Genomic DNA, 14,547 nt, shown 5'->3' on the forward strand with positions numbered 1-14,547 from the left:
GGTTCATGTGTTTTGATTGGTGTTTTCCGTCTCAGGTAGATTGCAAAATTTCGGCCCCACACATTGGAAAAAACGGAATAAAAAAACAGGAAATTATGAATTTTAGTTGTATATTGGTTTATGTATTTTTTCTTCAGTATACAGTGCACTGTTTGAAATGTATTGTTGAGTATTACTTTGTACAGCTTTAGATCATTAGGATTTTTAAGTGTGAAGGAAGAACAAACTTGTTTAAAGGAATATTAAAAATGAAGGATGCGTAACTGATGCTAAACAATCTTGTTCTTTGTTCACCTAGCCTTTTTATTTTTTCCCCTTAGGTCAGTTCTGTTTTAAGGTGTCCATGGACGATGTTACAATGTAAGAAAATACATATCCATATGTTCCCATTCACATTTTGTATTGGTTCATGTATACCATTTTTACAAAGAAAAAAGTACTATAAAGTATCTGTCTTCTTAATAAAAAAAAATTAATGTTACAAAACTATTTTTAAATCTCATTTGCACTCTTTATCTCCTGCTGTTATGGAGACCATAATCATAGTGAAGTTCATTCTAGGCTTACTGATTGGTGAAATTACCAAAAAAAGGAAACTGTGACAAACAGTTAAACTTTCAGGTTTGATCTACTTTCCTTGTGTGTTTTATCATCATCTTTTCCCCTGCTCTGACAGCCGATTTGAGTTGGTGGATGCTATAGTCCAATTCTGTGCTATTCTTTATCAAAAAGAGCTGTTGGCAGGAAAGCCTTGCTCCTTTCCAAGTCAGGCAAGGAAGATGATGTTCCAAGTACAACAGAACACTATAATGAAAAGATCTACATTTGTAAAGTCACCTGTCTTTTATTAGTTTGGATTTTTATTATTTTGGATACTTTAAAGCTCATTTTAATCTTTACGATGAAGAAATCCTTCTCAATTAGGTGTTCACTAACAACAGCCTATCTCCTTTTTCCTAACTGCTATTTGACAGGGGCAGAGACAAGCCACCTGTAGGTTTTATGTTTTATTTTTTAAAACCCGTTTCCTACAAAGCTGACCTAAGCATTGCTGGTTAAATAGGTAACCCTTTCATTCCAGATTAGCCTGGAAGAGCTACTGTTACAGTGAGAGCAGTAGATGACAACATGTCAAAACCAAAAAACCCTGAAGATTCAGGAAAATTGCTCTTAACTTTACAATACGCAGAAGCAAACTCCTTGTTCCCAAAACAGGGAAAAGATTTCTAAAGCTGTTATTATTCTAAATTATTTCTGAATATGTGCTCTCAAATCTTTTTTTTAAGCCCTCTTAAAGCCTCCAGCCAGTTGTTTCCCTTTTTTAGCACAGGAATAAAATGTTTTGTGGGGAGAAGGGAATTGTCCATCTTCATTCTTGTTTTGGCTGATGAGTTTTCCCAGTATGATGGATAGAGCCCTGAGGTGACTCGTAAGCCTTTGCTGATGCTATCTTTCGGTATCCTCTACAAGTCTGAAAAAGGAACCTTGCTCATTTCGCTCCTTTGAGAAATCGCTGATGCATTCTTCCAGAGCATTAAATCCACAGTATTGTTGCTACAGTTTTCCTTTCAAAAGGGAATATACGTTGGTTTTTGTTTTTAAATTGCTTGCAAGAGAGAAGTGCTTTGGAGTTCTACGCAGTGACTTTCCCTTTTCCAAGCAATATTTCTTCAGAAACTCAGCAAATGCTGTAAATCAAAATTGGCCTGTGTAACTRTAAAAGTGGGATTTTTTTGAGCATATAAGGAACAGCAGCACACGTTGAACTCTTGTACCTACACCATTTTGGCAATTTGGTATTTTCTAAAGAGGGGYCAAAGGAGGAGAAAGCTTCAAGGCACCAGAACAGCTAAGGCTGACTGTTTCTAGTTGCTTCCTTAAGATGGTAGTTGACATTAAAAAACATGAATTGTTTTAAGGAAGGCTCAATGTCTTGCATAAGTAAAGTTTTTAAATTGAGTTTCTATTTAATTTAGTTATTTTCTAAACACCATCCTAATGTTGGACTGATGCATGCATGAAAGGCCTTGCTGTGAAAGGTCTGTTTGTGTTTTACAGCTCACAGATTGAGGAGGATTAATCCCCAGATGAGAAATATTTGGCAGAGTAATTTGTGTACCTGTGTTCAGTCTTTCAGATTCCTGTTGGTGTTCCACTGTGAATAGCCATGTTCTTCACTTTCTGTCCAAAGCTGTCATACAATGTTGTACTTCATGCTAAACTGTTGTCTTCTGCTTGGGTGCTGATTACATTTCATTGGTATGAGTGATGTGATCTTTCTTGACAGACAAAGTCTGTTGGGATAGAACATACTATAAATGCAAGAGGCTATGTTGCATAGAGAGATTTCTAGTTGTCAATGAAATTGAATTTTTATTCTCAGTCATGGAATCCTGGATTTCAGGGATTAAGAAAAGCCTAGAAAAAAACCATATGATTTTGCAGTCAAACTAATTCTGAGACTGATCTTTGCAGATCACAATAGCTCAGAGTAACAAGTGGAGCTTGCCTTTAAATCAAGCTCCAAGTGTTGGAGAAAATGGAGCTGGCAATTTAGTTGCACAGTTCCTCACATCTGAGTTCAGATTTCCAGGATTTATATAGGATGTTGTCTTTTAGGTGACTTTTAGATATTCAGAAACAGAGGTCAAGTCCCACAGCACTTTTTTTTCCCTAAGTAAAGGTAGCCACAGGGTTACAAAATATTCATGTTTATTTATGATAGTGTTTGCTAAGGAATATACGCTTCCCAAACACAAAGTACAATCCTTTGTCCTGGAGAACAAGTCCAGCATACTTCCTAAGACAAAAACATTCACAGAAGATAAGGACTGGGATGTAACAGGTAATTGTGAAATGACAACCTTGGGAGCTTTAAGTTATGTTAAGCTTAAGACCATGCTGAACTGAAGAATTTCTGTAAAAACTGAAATTCAGAACTAGAAGACAGACTTTGAGACCTGTAAGTGTAAAGAATGCCAATGAAACTGYAACTAAGAACCCACAGAGAAAGGAGCTGTAGCAAAAAAGAAACACAACAAAGGTTTCTTTGCCACTGCATTATAAAAAGTTAAAGTTGACCCTCTTTGTGGGGGGAAAAAAAAGGTCACTGAGGTACGTAGGGGTCTTGGAAACAAAGATGGGCCACGCCTTTGAAAATGGGGAGTATTTCTTAGACTGTTTTCCTGAAAGATACCTTGTTCTGTGTGAGTCTGTAAATTTTGGTTGCAAAAATATCCATAGTATGACAACTGGGAAACAGAACAAACTGGGAAACGTGAGCAGTTAGGTAAAAATCTCTCAAACTGTCTTCTGAGCCAAATTAACCTGTGGTGCTGGCCAAATTCTAACCCTTACCTATATTTTCCCTATAGTTCACCTGGATATGTTCTTTTCTAATAGTCTCACCCTTTTAATGGCTCTTGCAATTGCATTTTATTACTGGTTGAATGACCCTGATGCCTTGAACAGTTTGAAAGATGCTTTGGAATCCCTTAAGGCGAGATTTTTATCATCAACATTAAGTAGTTCTAGTTATTCAGGTCTATGAATGACATCGTTCCCTTGTCATATGCCTCTCACCTTATGGTTCAGTATCAGCCTTTTCCCACCTCTGCCTCACAACCTATTTTCTTTCTATTAGAATTACAGGAATTACAACCAAACCTCTGTTATAAGAGGTCTATTTCCTTACAATAATCCTCACAAACAACACCTGGGAAGTGCTGTTTTTCTATATCCCAAGGAGGAAGCAGGATACAGAGGGGGGTGTCTTGCACAAGGAAGTCCACTGCAGGTTTCCTAAGCTGTCGGAGTAGCTATCATTCATTTTCTCTGCTATGCAGTACTGGGGGATGGAGAACCCACAATTTTAAATGTCTGAGGTTGAGAAATGTGTTATGCCTCATGCTGCGTGATCCCCATGGAATGACACAAGTCGCATGCAGAGTATGAAATGGATTTCTGGCCTTGCTTAGGCTCACCAGGCCTCCCTTAAAAGCTTCCAATGCGTCACTGCACTATTTTACAAATTGTAGGTATTTCTTTAGAATAGCAAGATAAATAAAGGCACTGAGGAGTAAAAGCAATAGAATACAGTCTGTAACGAATGAAACAAATGATATCAAAAACACTAGGGATTTGTTAGCATTAAGTGCCTGCACAGAGGTGATGTCACAGGTGTACCAGCACTCAGAATTGCACAATTATTTCAGTCGTGACTGGGAATTACTTCAGCAGCCTGTGGTTTTACAACCATTTAGCCATGAAAAGAAAGTTCGCCCAGTCTCACAAACCTAATCTGTAAAGCCACACAGTCAGTGCTGAGGAAAACCAAAGGTAACCATGGGAAAAATCAAAGCACGTTATGCCTTTCTAGGGCTCTGCTGCCTTCCTGTTAGCATGCACAACTTCTCATTCACTCATATTCCCAACATGATAGCCTTAAATCTTCCTTAAGTGATATCTTCTCAGGTTAATTAATCTGTAGGCTTAAACTTGCTGTGAGCAGCAGGAAGTCCAGCCTGAAGTCAGCAATGTTACGATTGCATCTTCTAATACTGTTTATCCTGCATTAGTGTTTACTTACGGAGAAAATTGATCTGTAATTGATATTTCAATCTTCCAGAGCTGATGTTGGGGGAGCCCACTGCAAAAGGCTTTTATAGTAGGCAAGTATTTAAATCCTAGAAAGGTAGGTGAATGCTGAAATATGTGGCTTTCTTCACCCTATACCTAACTCAAATTCAGTTCTGATTATTTCCAAATTTTCTTACTCCTCCCTTTAAAATGCTCAGGATTTCAGCACTGTAAGATGTAAAGCCCATTTGCCTTGAAACACCAAGCCTGAATTAAAGTACTGCCATCAAGAATACTTTTCAGCACTAATCAGTCTCAGTATAGCAGGTGATAAATCCAGTGTTCATTTCTCCCTGAACATTTCCCTTCTCCTGATTTCAGGAGATGTGGCTAAGAGGCAGCCTAGTACTGAAATTAGAAGCATCGATCTTTTGTATTTTGGACAAAGAATGAAGAGGAAAAACAATTCTTTTTGGTGAATTGATACTACTGAGAGGTACATCATCATAATGTCCATATGTAAACAAACTGAACTATATTCAAGTCAGAGGCTTTACTTACTTGGCTCATGCACCAAAGGCTGTTGCTGCTGATGCTAGAAGGCTGGTATTTGGAGCTCTCAAGCAGCAGTTGGTCCTCAAATGCTGGCCTTTGGGAAACAAAGTTTTCGTCAGAGAAACTATGACACTGTGGAAAAAAACTTCAGGGCAAAGTAGAACAAGTGAGATGTTCCTTTTCCGATATAAGAAATGCATGTGAATGTAAGTTTTTTGATCATTAACACAGCTATTTATTTAAATTTACATGAGATCTCAAAATCACAGATCAGGTGCTGGCTCATGATGCTTTTGTTCTCTTCAAGCCAAAACCATAACTGCATTGCACGCTTGCATAAAAGCAAGGTTATAGTGTTAGGTATGCAATTGGATTCCTTTCCTATCTGTTCCTTGTTGCCCTTGACTTTGAATGCTTTACAGTCATTACGATTCAGGTTAGTAGCATGTATGTGATGCAACTTGAGCAGAACAGATGAAAGAAAAATTCAGGGATCTTGATTCCATGGAAGAAAAAAAATCTGTGGAGTGAGAGAAGAAGGTGCAAGAGAAACGTGAAAAAAATGACAAATGAGATCAGCATTGCTTCCAAAAAGGAGGACTTGAAAGCTCTACATAAGCCATCTGAGACGCTACACTGGAAATACTGATTTCCAAACCACCAGAGCTGCATTTATATTGCTGCCCTTCATGTTTGCGCTATAAAGCTCCTTGGCAGACATTCATGATATATTTTATTACAAGCCCATCAACTCAGAAATACCTAATGCATACCCAACTGCCAAGTCAGAGTGACCTAAGCGCTATCATCTTCTAGTCCTATTCTGTCTAGAGAGTTCTCCATAGGGCAGAATAACTCCATCAAATACTATAAAGATTGTAAAAATAACAAAACAGAGCGACACTATTATCTCATGAATTTACCAGATTATTGTTTAGCTGTATTCAACAATGGCATCTTATTTATTTTGCCTGAAAAGAACATCAGTTGGGGAAAGAGGGATGGCATTTTGTGCCAGATAAAATTCCCTCATAGATGGCAGATGTGCAGTTCCTAGGTTGCGGCTGCCCAGACATTCTCACTCTGCTGAGAAGTGAAGCAGCTAACATGTTAATGTTTCAGATGCCCTGATTCCCTGTATCTGACTGGGACCGCATGGATTCATTCATGTACTATTTTGAGCTGTATTGTTAGCCAGATGATGCAAACACCTACAGGGAGAAAAGGCTAGTATCCACTGTTTGTCATTGCAAAGAATCTAGAGAGTTTCTCAATACCTTGGTAACTACAGCTGGCCTGCAGCTCTTCTCTCGGTGATGCGCATAATATTCCAATAGGTGGACGTTTCATGAATAGCACAACCTGATTTATTCTGCACTTGTTTTGTTGTGAAATGCCTTAAATGTCTATCTCTGCATATTGGAATGAGGGGAGTTTTTTTCTTAGTTCCTAACCTGATGTGTTGTTCTGGCTACCAACTTGCTAAAGTCTGCACTCTTCCCTGAGAGCTTTGAGCTGTGATTAATGCTATGGCCTGTCTTTAAACACAGTCCTGCTGCTGCTGCTAAGCTTCTCAATAATTTGGTGCGCTCAAAAGCGATCTAGTGAATGGTTTAGAAAAGCCAAGCCTGCGTGAGCATAGCAAGGCTGCTGCAGGAGATGGGGAAAGGACAAAGAGCCATTTGGTTATGGCCACTTCTCAATTTCCAGAGTAAAACTGATAAAAGTTTGATTGTACATTAATAGCCTATTAAGAATCCAGTTGTGAACACTGCTTAGTGAAAATGCTGCCAGCCACAGCTTTTGTGAGAACAAACAAGCTGCGTGTTGGAGAGTTCATGATTTATTTATGGACATGTGTGGCTCATTCATACCATTCCCCAAATCAGAGCTTTTCTCATTATTTTTGCATTTGCCAACTCTTCTGTGCTGTGAAGGAAATGCAGTTGCTTTGCTCTTGGGCTGTTTACCTTCTGTGAATGTTGAGCAGGGCCTTTGCCAAGACTTTGGATTCAACTCCTCAAATGGCCCAGCTATTTCCCCAGTCATGTGTATTAAACTACTGCTCCCTTTAATCTTGGCAATTTCATGCTGCAGTATCCATCTGTTTGGAAAAAGAAACCCAAACAGAAAGTGCTGCTTGAAATGATCACAGATTTACTCAGTTGCAACTTCAAAAGGTTCTTATTTATACCTCATTACATCCCAGGGAATAAGAAGGTCTGCCTGGGACAACTGGAGCTTAACCCTGTCTCTTGGATGACTGAAACATACTTATGTCAACATCTAGTATCTTACTTTAAAGTTATATTGCAAATGATTGCATTATTCATTTGTCTGGCCATTTAGTGTCATGCAGAGAACTAAATCTGCTCAGAAACCTTCATGATTTCATTTGCTAAGGCTTAAAAAGTTGAAGCAATTTTCCACACTTCCTGGATTGCACATTAAATATCCCTCCTTTACTCTTTGCTACTTAGGCCTTGCAAGCCAAACACAGTTTGCTGCTGAACATCCAAGCAAATAGCTTCCAACAAGCCTCTTACTGCCTCAGTTGCTTTCGGAAACAAAAATAAAGCCTATAATGTATCATCAGTGATCTTATCCCCAAATCTTCCATGATTATTTTCTTCTCACTTCTAGCCCGAGTGTTCCATGTCTCTCGGCTCTCCTTTGCCTCTACTGACCTCCATCACTAATAAACTTCTGCAATAGACTTCTGGTAGTGGTTCCTCTCTGTAGTTGTATTTCTGCTCTATTTGGACTGGCAATGAGCATTTGCTTGGTGGGCCGTGTTCTCTGGGGCCTGCCACAGCAGTAGGACTCCAGGAAAAGGCCTCTAGTGTGAAAAAACCAAGTGCTACAAGACAGTAATCAGCAGCTGAACAAGAGCATTTGAGTCAAAAACCCATCCGTTCTCCATACACCAGTGAATAGGCCACTGATGACCTATTCCAATGAAGGATTTGGAACTTATTTCCAGCTTCAGACTATTATTTTTAGCCTCGGTGTGTGATTATTCTAGCTTACCTGGTCTTGTTTCAAAGAGGAGGAAAATGGCATTTTTGGTTGCAAGGATCTGTTTCGGTTTTATGTGTATGTGTGTGTGGGGGGGTGTTAAGCTATTTAGTATCACTTTTCTTTGTTCCCRCTTCCTGTTTTGACATGCTCAGTTTGGGAAGGGTTCTCTACTCTTCTGTCCCTATTTAGACAATACAAATACTTAAAAAGAAATTGTAAATGTAATGTTCAAAACCAGTTTCTTGATGAAATGCTTTGCATTAACTTTTCAAACATTCAAGATAACTCAAGATGTAAAAAAGTTGATAAAGCTGAAAAGAATAACATTTAAAAACTAGACTTAATGAATCTAATATCCCTAGAAACCAACTACAGAAATTTCTTTCTCTTTGGATGTAACCCTGTATCTGTTGAGTCTTTTTAATTAAAAGGATCTAAGGATACTTCTAGATTTCATTAAATTGAAGAGAATGATCATTACTTTAAATAAAAATGTAGTGTTTGCCCTGAATTTAACATTTTCAAAAGTCACATAAGTAATTTGATACTAATTGCACAATTATTTTATGAGGTAAGTAACAGAATTCATAAAACCTTTACCAAGTATAGTGAGGAATTACTTTTACTGAGTAAACAATTGTGACTTCTGTAATTACTGCCCTTGCTGCCACGTTGATGTTGCTAGAAGTCAAGACCTTGAACCCTTACACTACGTAAAGTAATTTGTGATAAATGACAAATTATGTTAAGTAAAATGTACCTGAATTTTAAGGTCTGTGATTGAAATATACTTCTGTTTAAAAAAAAAAAAAAAGTGGGAGAGGTGGCACTGTAAACTCAAAGGCATTGATTTGAGCTGGCCAGTCAGTTATCATCAGAAGGTCTTGACAACAGACTAATAGGTTTTTCTGAAGATCCAATCAAATTTTCTAGGCAGTGGCTTGAGGTGTTCCACATGGGATAATATCTGTTCCATACTGTATTGATTTGACTGTGACACACTCTTTTTTTTTTTTTCCCCTCCCCCTTTGACTTCAGTTCCTTATTCTTCCATGATTCTGTTCAACTCTTAACAAAGAAGATACTCTGAACTGTGTTCCCCATTCCCCCATTAGTGACAGATTCTGTTCTCTGTTTTGGTGTGCTTATTTGTTTAGCTATTGTTAATGCCATACCTAATGGCTTCCTGTTTTTCTTGCTTTATATTCCAATACATGCAGCTCTAGAGAACAAAAGATACCATGAAAGAGCTTCAGTTTGCTATAAATATCAAAAGGAAAAAAAAAAAAAAAAAGCAATTCCCAGAGTAGGAGAGGAACTTCCATTGCTAATGCCTTTGCAAACTCAGTAACAAAAATGAAGAGAAGCTATATGTTCAGAAACTGACGCTGCACTATCCTTTTAAGACTGCAACATTGCATTTAGTATTTTAAGAAGCTCTCCTCTCCCCTTATTAAGGTTGCAGAAGGATTTGGATTAGAAGAAGAGAGGCTGCAAATACTGGATAGAAGCAACGTTCTTGGCAAATGAGGCTGCCCTGCAGGTTTGCAAGTTTCTGGGGGAGTGGGCAGTACTGTGCTAGCCCTTTGCACTAAAAATTTATGGGTTCATGAGGCTGATGCTGGAATAGTGCTGTGATACAAGAGGAAGCACGGGGTAGGGATTCTCATGCTTGGAGCTGTTTGGACACAAAAGAAGGAACGGTTTGTGCCTCAGAGCCTGCAGACTTAGAGAGGGCCCTAGAGGTGCCCAGAACAAGCCCAGGCCCAGGAAGTAGCAGCATACAAGCAATGCCAGCATGGCTTCAATTAGCCCAGTTGCATGTCTAGTACTCCCTCCTGATTGCATGATAGACACAAGTCACTAACTCCTCCTTCCTCGGTCATCCCCATTTATAAACGCACCTTTGCAATAACAGTGAGATGTGGTGTTTGAAGGGTCCTCTGAGATCTCTTTGCAAAGATGTTACAGGAACTGAAGCAGCATCGCTGCCACTGAAACGGAAGCAATTGCAATATGTATGTGAAATGAAACAAACGTCATACCCCTGAGGGGTTTCAAGTTCAGTGTGATGACTATACAGAATCCTAACATGCCCTGTTGGTTCTCGTGTATTTCTCAAAGACTTCTTTAGCTTTTTATTCCTCTGAAAAAGGTGTCTGGGTGGTGAGTATTGGTGTATGGTTGGTTTTCAGGAGTCCTTTTTTTTCCAAAAATGTCCTAACATTTCAGATAACTTTACTGAAGAAGCTCAAAGGAGGCCCTGACCAACTAAATGATGCAGTGGTGTGGCAGCACTGTCATTCTTTAGAGATCAGAACTGTAAGGTTTTTTTCAACTGCCTGACTGCATGTTGACTCTTACCAGGAAGTGTGCAGCAACAGCAAAGTTCAGCTTAAACATGAAGCTTTATCTCCCTGCATCATTTCAATGATAGAAAAACTCTAATTATTTGACTCTGGATCAACTATGCTAAGTAGCATATAACCTGTATGAAGATGAATTTTTAACTATCATAGGTTTTCAGTGTTCCTCAGGTGGGCCACCAAGGGGAAGACACAGGCAAAAGGGAAAGAACTAGTGCTTTTCTGCAGCAGTGGGGCAGTAAGAACAAGTACTGAACAAGATCATAATTGTGGTAGTTCCAAGTCACCAACCATTTGCAAAAGATTATCTATCTTGCAAATATTATCCTCTTTGATCTTCCTTAAACAAATGCTGCTTTATCTGGATGCATAATTTCAGTGAAGGGGAAAAAAAAACAAGTTTCCAACTTAGAAGGCAAAGCTTAGGCCAATACTTCAACATCTAAGTTAGTATAACAGAGAAAATAACTTAAGTCTAATARCCAAGAGGAGTTTTAAACTAGCCTTGTCCTATTTCAAATGGCAGTAGCAGAGACATTTTCTATTGTACGTCTCAGGCTTTTCCAGAAGAATATCAATATATAGTTAGCAGAGTTAGAGTGGTAAGTTTCTCACCAATGTCACCGTTTGTAACAAAAGTACAGGAAAAGTGATTCTGATCAGCAGGACTAATCTTAAGTCCTTCAGGTCAGTAACTGCAAGGTTTGAGGGCCTCCCCTGGAAGGAAAGATGCACACAGGCAAAGCTCTGCATGCCCTGCCGCTGTCTTGCAAACTGGAGRAGTTTCTTGGTGAACTTTAGGCACAATTAAATAAATAAATAAGCACGCAGAAATTAAAGCTCTGCCACCTAAACGGAGAGGTACAGATAACAAGCCCAGCTTCCCTCTAAGCTCTCCCCTATTACGGCTGGCTGCTGCTGAACCATACGGCAGGATTCATATTGATCAGCTGTCTCCAGCTTTAGAGGGGCAGGGGTAAGCATGACTGGTGCTTAATCAATTATGGCAGTGGCCCCTCCAAACAGTAATATAGTTTCCCCAGACTCTGGAGAAATTCCATTCAGTTTTTAACTGTTAAGCACCAATAGCCTAATTCCAGCCTATTGACAAACTGCTTGAATTGCACTGGTGTCTGGAGATTTGTTCAGTTCAGTGTTTAACTCTCACCTGACTGGCGCCGGTGCCCGTGGCAAGGCAGAGTTAGCAGATGCCTCATTTGAACTTCTTGAGCAAAGTATTCCAAACATCTGCAGCACTGGAAACGGGAGGATAAGAGCAACCTAGATCCATCATGCTTGCAGATGGTGGGGGGTGAGAGGGAGGCAATTGCTTCAAATTTGGACAGCCAGATGCTTTACAAGTGTAAAATCAGTACAGCTGCCCTGGCATCAATGGAGGCATGCTTATGTACACCAGTGGGACGCCAGCTWTACTGCTGATAATGTGCAAAAAATACAAGAAAGAGGACGAGAGCAGAGCAATCCCTTCCTTTGTATATTCTCTTAGTGACAAACCCCTCGGAAAAGCTATGAGACTAGGAACATCGCCTCCCCTATTCCTATCGCAGCTGCCTGCATTACTGCTGCCTATAGAGAATGAGTGGGATGGTGAACAGATGGACCTTGTATTCAATCTGCTTACAATTTTTTCCTGTCCTGTGTAATGTCTGCTCCTTATTCACCCCTCCTTACCTTTTCTCCCTCTCCTTTACACCATTTCACTCTCATTTAATTGCCTTGCCATGCTGTTCACCAGGGCACGGTTAGACTGATTGAATCCCTTGCTTTGTTCCTAAGAACTTGTCAGTCTTTCTCTCGTATAGACATATAGACGTTGACTACAAAGCACTTCTATCTGTTTTTCCTGTCAGCTAAGGTGTAGCTAAATTAATATCGGTTTTAACCTGCGTGTGTCTGTGCATCTACTTCACAACCCATGATGTCTCGCTCCAGTTTCTGATCCTGTTTTGCAGAATAGTAGCGGGGTACTAAAAGTAGTATAGATAGAATAGCAGGATAGAATATAGACAGGAGTAATATAGATAGAATGGATACAGAAAGATACAATTTAGCAGTTCCTCAACCAGTAGTGGAAGAAGATCAAAGGCAGGCAAGTAACCATCAGTACCTGACAGCCTAGGTTTAGTCTGGGGAACTTTGACCTCCAGATTAAAAGGGAGTGGTGTACCTTCAGAAAAGTGAGGGTATTGAACAGCTCCCTAGGGTATCATTCCTGTCCCATGACTTTACTACAGAATGAGACACACTTCTGCCTTTACCCCATTTTGTTCTCAGTTAATTGCTTTGCAGAGCTGTTTGAGGCTGTCCTGTGCCCTGTCCCCAGAAAACAGGTAAGCACATACTCCRCTTTAAATATCTAAGTAGGCACAGAGATTCTTCATGCACTTAAATACTTTGCTGGACTGGAGTCTTTCACTTCTCTTTCCGCTTCTCTTCCTGTGAAATATGGAACATTTTCTCTATCTCAGAGTACAAAGCGGGAAGGAGTGCCTGATGGTTAAAAAGATTCTGAGATACCAAGTGCTAGATAAAAACAGGGACTATTTCTGTATCTTTTTAAAAGATCTGCTAGACATTTGGAATGCTCCATCGTAACCTCCTCGATTGCTTTCTGGAAATCCTGTTTTCCCCTGAATAGCTCAAACAAGGACTTACTTCAAGTCCAACCAGTAACAGTGTAGCCCTTCACATTTCCACTGAGTTCCTACATATTTGCTCTCAACACCCTTTGGGATGAGCTGGGTTCCTTCCCCTTTCYCAACAAAGTACTCTCCTTAGATGAAAAATGTGATTCCCTTGCTGCCTTTGGCTCTCTGCAATGCTACCTAATTGGTCTGGATGCTGATGGCTGGTTATTAACAGTTGGTATTTGGTTATACAGCCTGCTGCTTGGATACCTTGGGTTAAGGGTCCCATCAGCTAATCTCTCCTTTTCTCCAGAGCACCATGGCACATTCTTTGCTCTGGGAGCCCTTGCCACTGCCTCCTTGCTGCAGCAAGCAGGGTGAGCAGCACTGGAGTCATCTCACCTGCCTGAGAGCAATCAGATCAGGCACACATAAAACAAGCAACCAGGAGATATGAAGGCTGCCAGGAGTAAAAGGAATATTTGATCACACGCCCTCCTCTTTCTCTGTACTCTGCTCTCCAGCCTCCCTCGGGGCTGGCACCTCACTGCCTGTGAGTGCTGCAACCTTACTCTTGTCTGCACAGAGACGACAGGCTTGGCAACAGCTACTCAAAATGGCAGCTGCAGAAGAATATCAATAAGGTAGAGAAGGTAACCTCAAGCCTGTGAGTCTCTGCATGTTTTCCTTTCTTTTTTCCTTTACATTCTCTCTATATTTCCATCTCCTCTTCACTGCTTTGTATTTGTATTCCCATAATGAGCTTTCTATTTCCTTTTTCCAGGACTTGTCTGATCCTTTTGCTTGTCGCCAGGAACACAGGTGCTGCCCAGTGTCACCATTCACTGTGTCTGCTTTACTGGGAAAGATGTCCTGGCAGGCTGACCAGCCAACCGCTGGAAGCGGATTGTTCACTTGGAGACATCTCTTGCCTTTGGCCAGACAAGACATTCCCCCTACACCCAATAAAACCACTTCTAAAAGTCAGTGATCATCAGGAGGGGCGACCTAGTTGCAGAAGACTACATTCAGTCACTATAATATTCCCTAAGAGCCACTGGCACTCCTCCAAGAGGTCTGGGCAGTCTTTCTCTGAGTCTCCTCAGGCCTTTCTTCTCTAAGCCCAATGAAACCCCTTAAATCCTGATTCTCAGTTCCCTTACCTACCTTGGTGACCATCTATGCTTGCTCAAGTAGTGGTAGGAAATTTGATCACTGATGTTCTTACCCTTTTCATCCCTGAACAAGCTCTCCCGTGTGTAATGCTGGAAGCCAGCAATGTGTGTGGCTGAACAGCATAGCACAACTGCTTCCCCATCTTCTCCCATTTTTCATGCAGACTGAATTTGATCCTTCTGCAACTCTCCCACATACCAGAG

This window comes from Apteryx rowi, unplaced genomic scaffold (genome assembly GCF_003343035.1).
Source record: "Apteryx rowi isolate R43461 unplaced genomic scaffold, aptRow1 scaffold_141, whole genome shotgun sequence".
Lineage (NCBI taxonomy): Eukaryota > Metazoa > Chordata > Aves > Apterygiformes > Apterygidae > Apteryx > Apteryx rowi.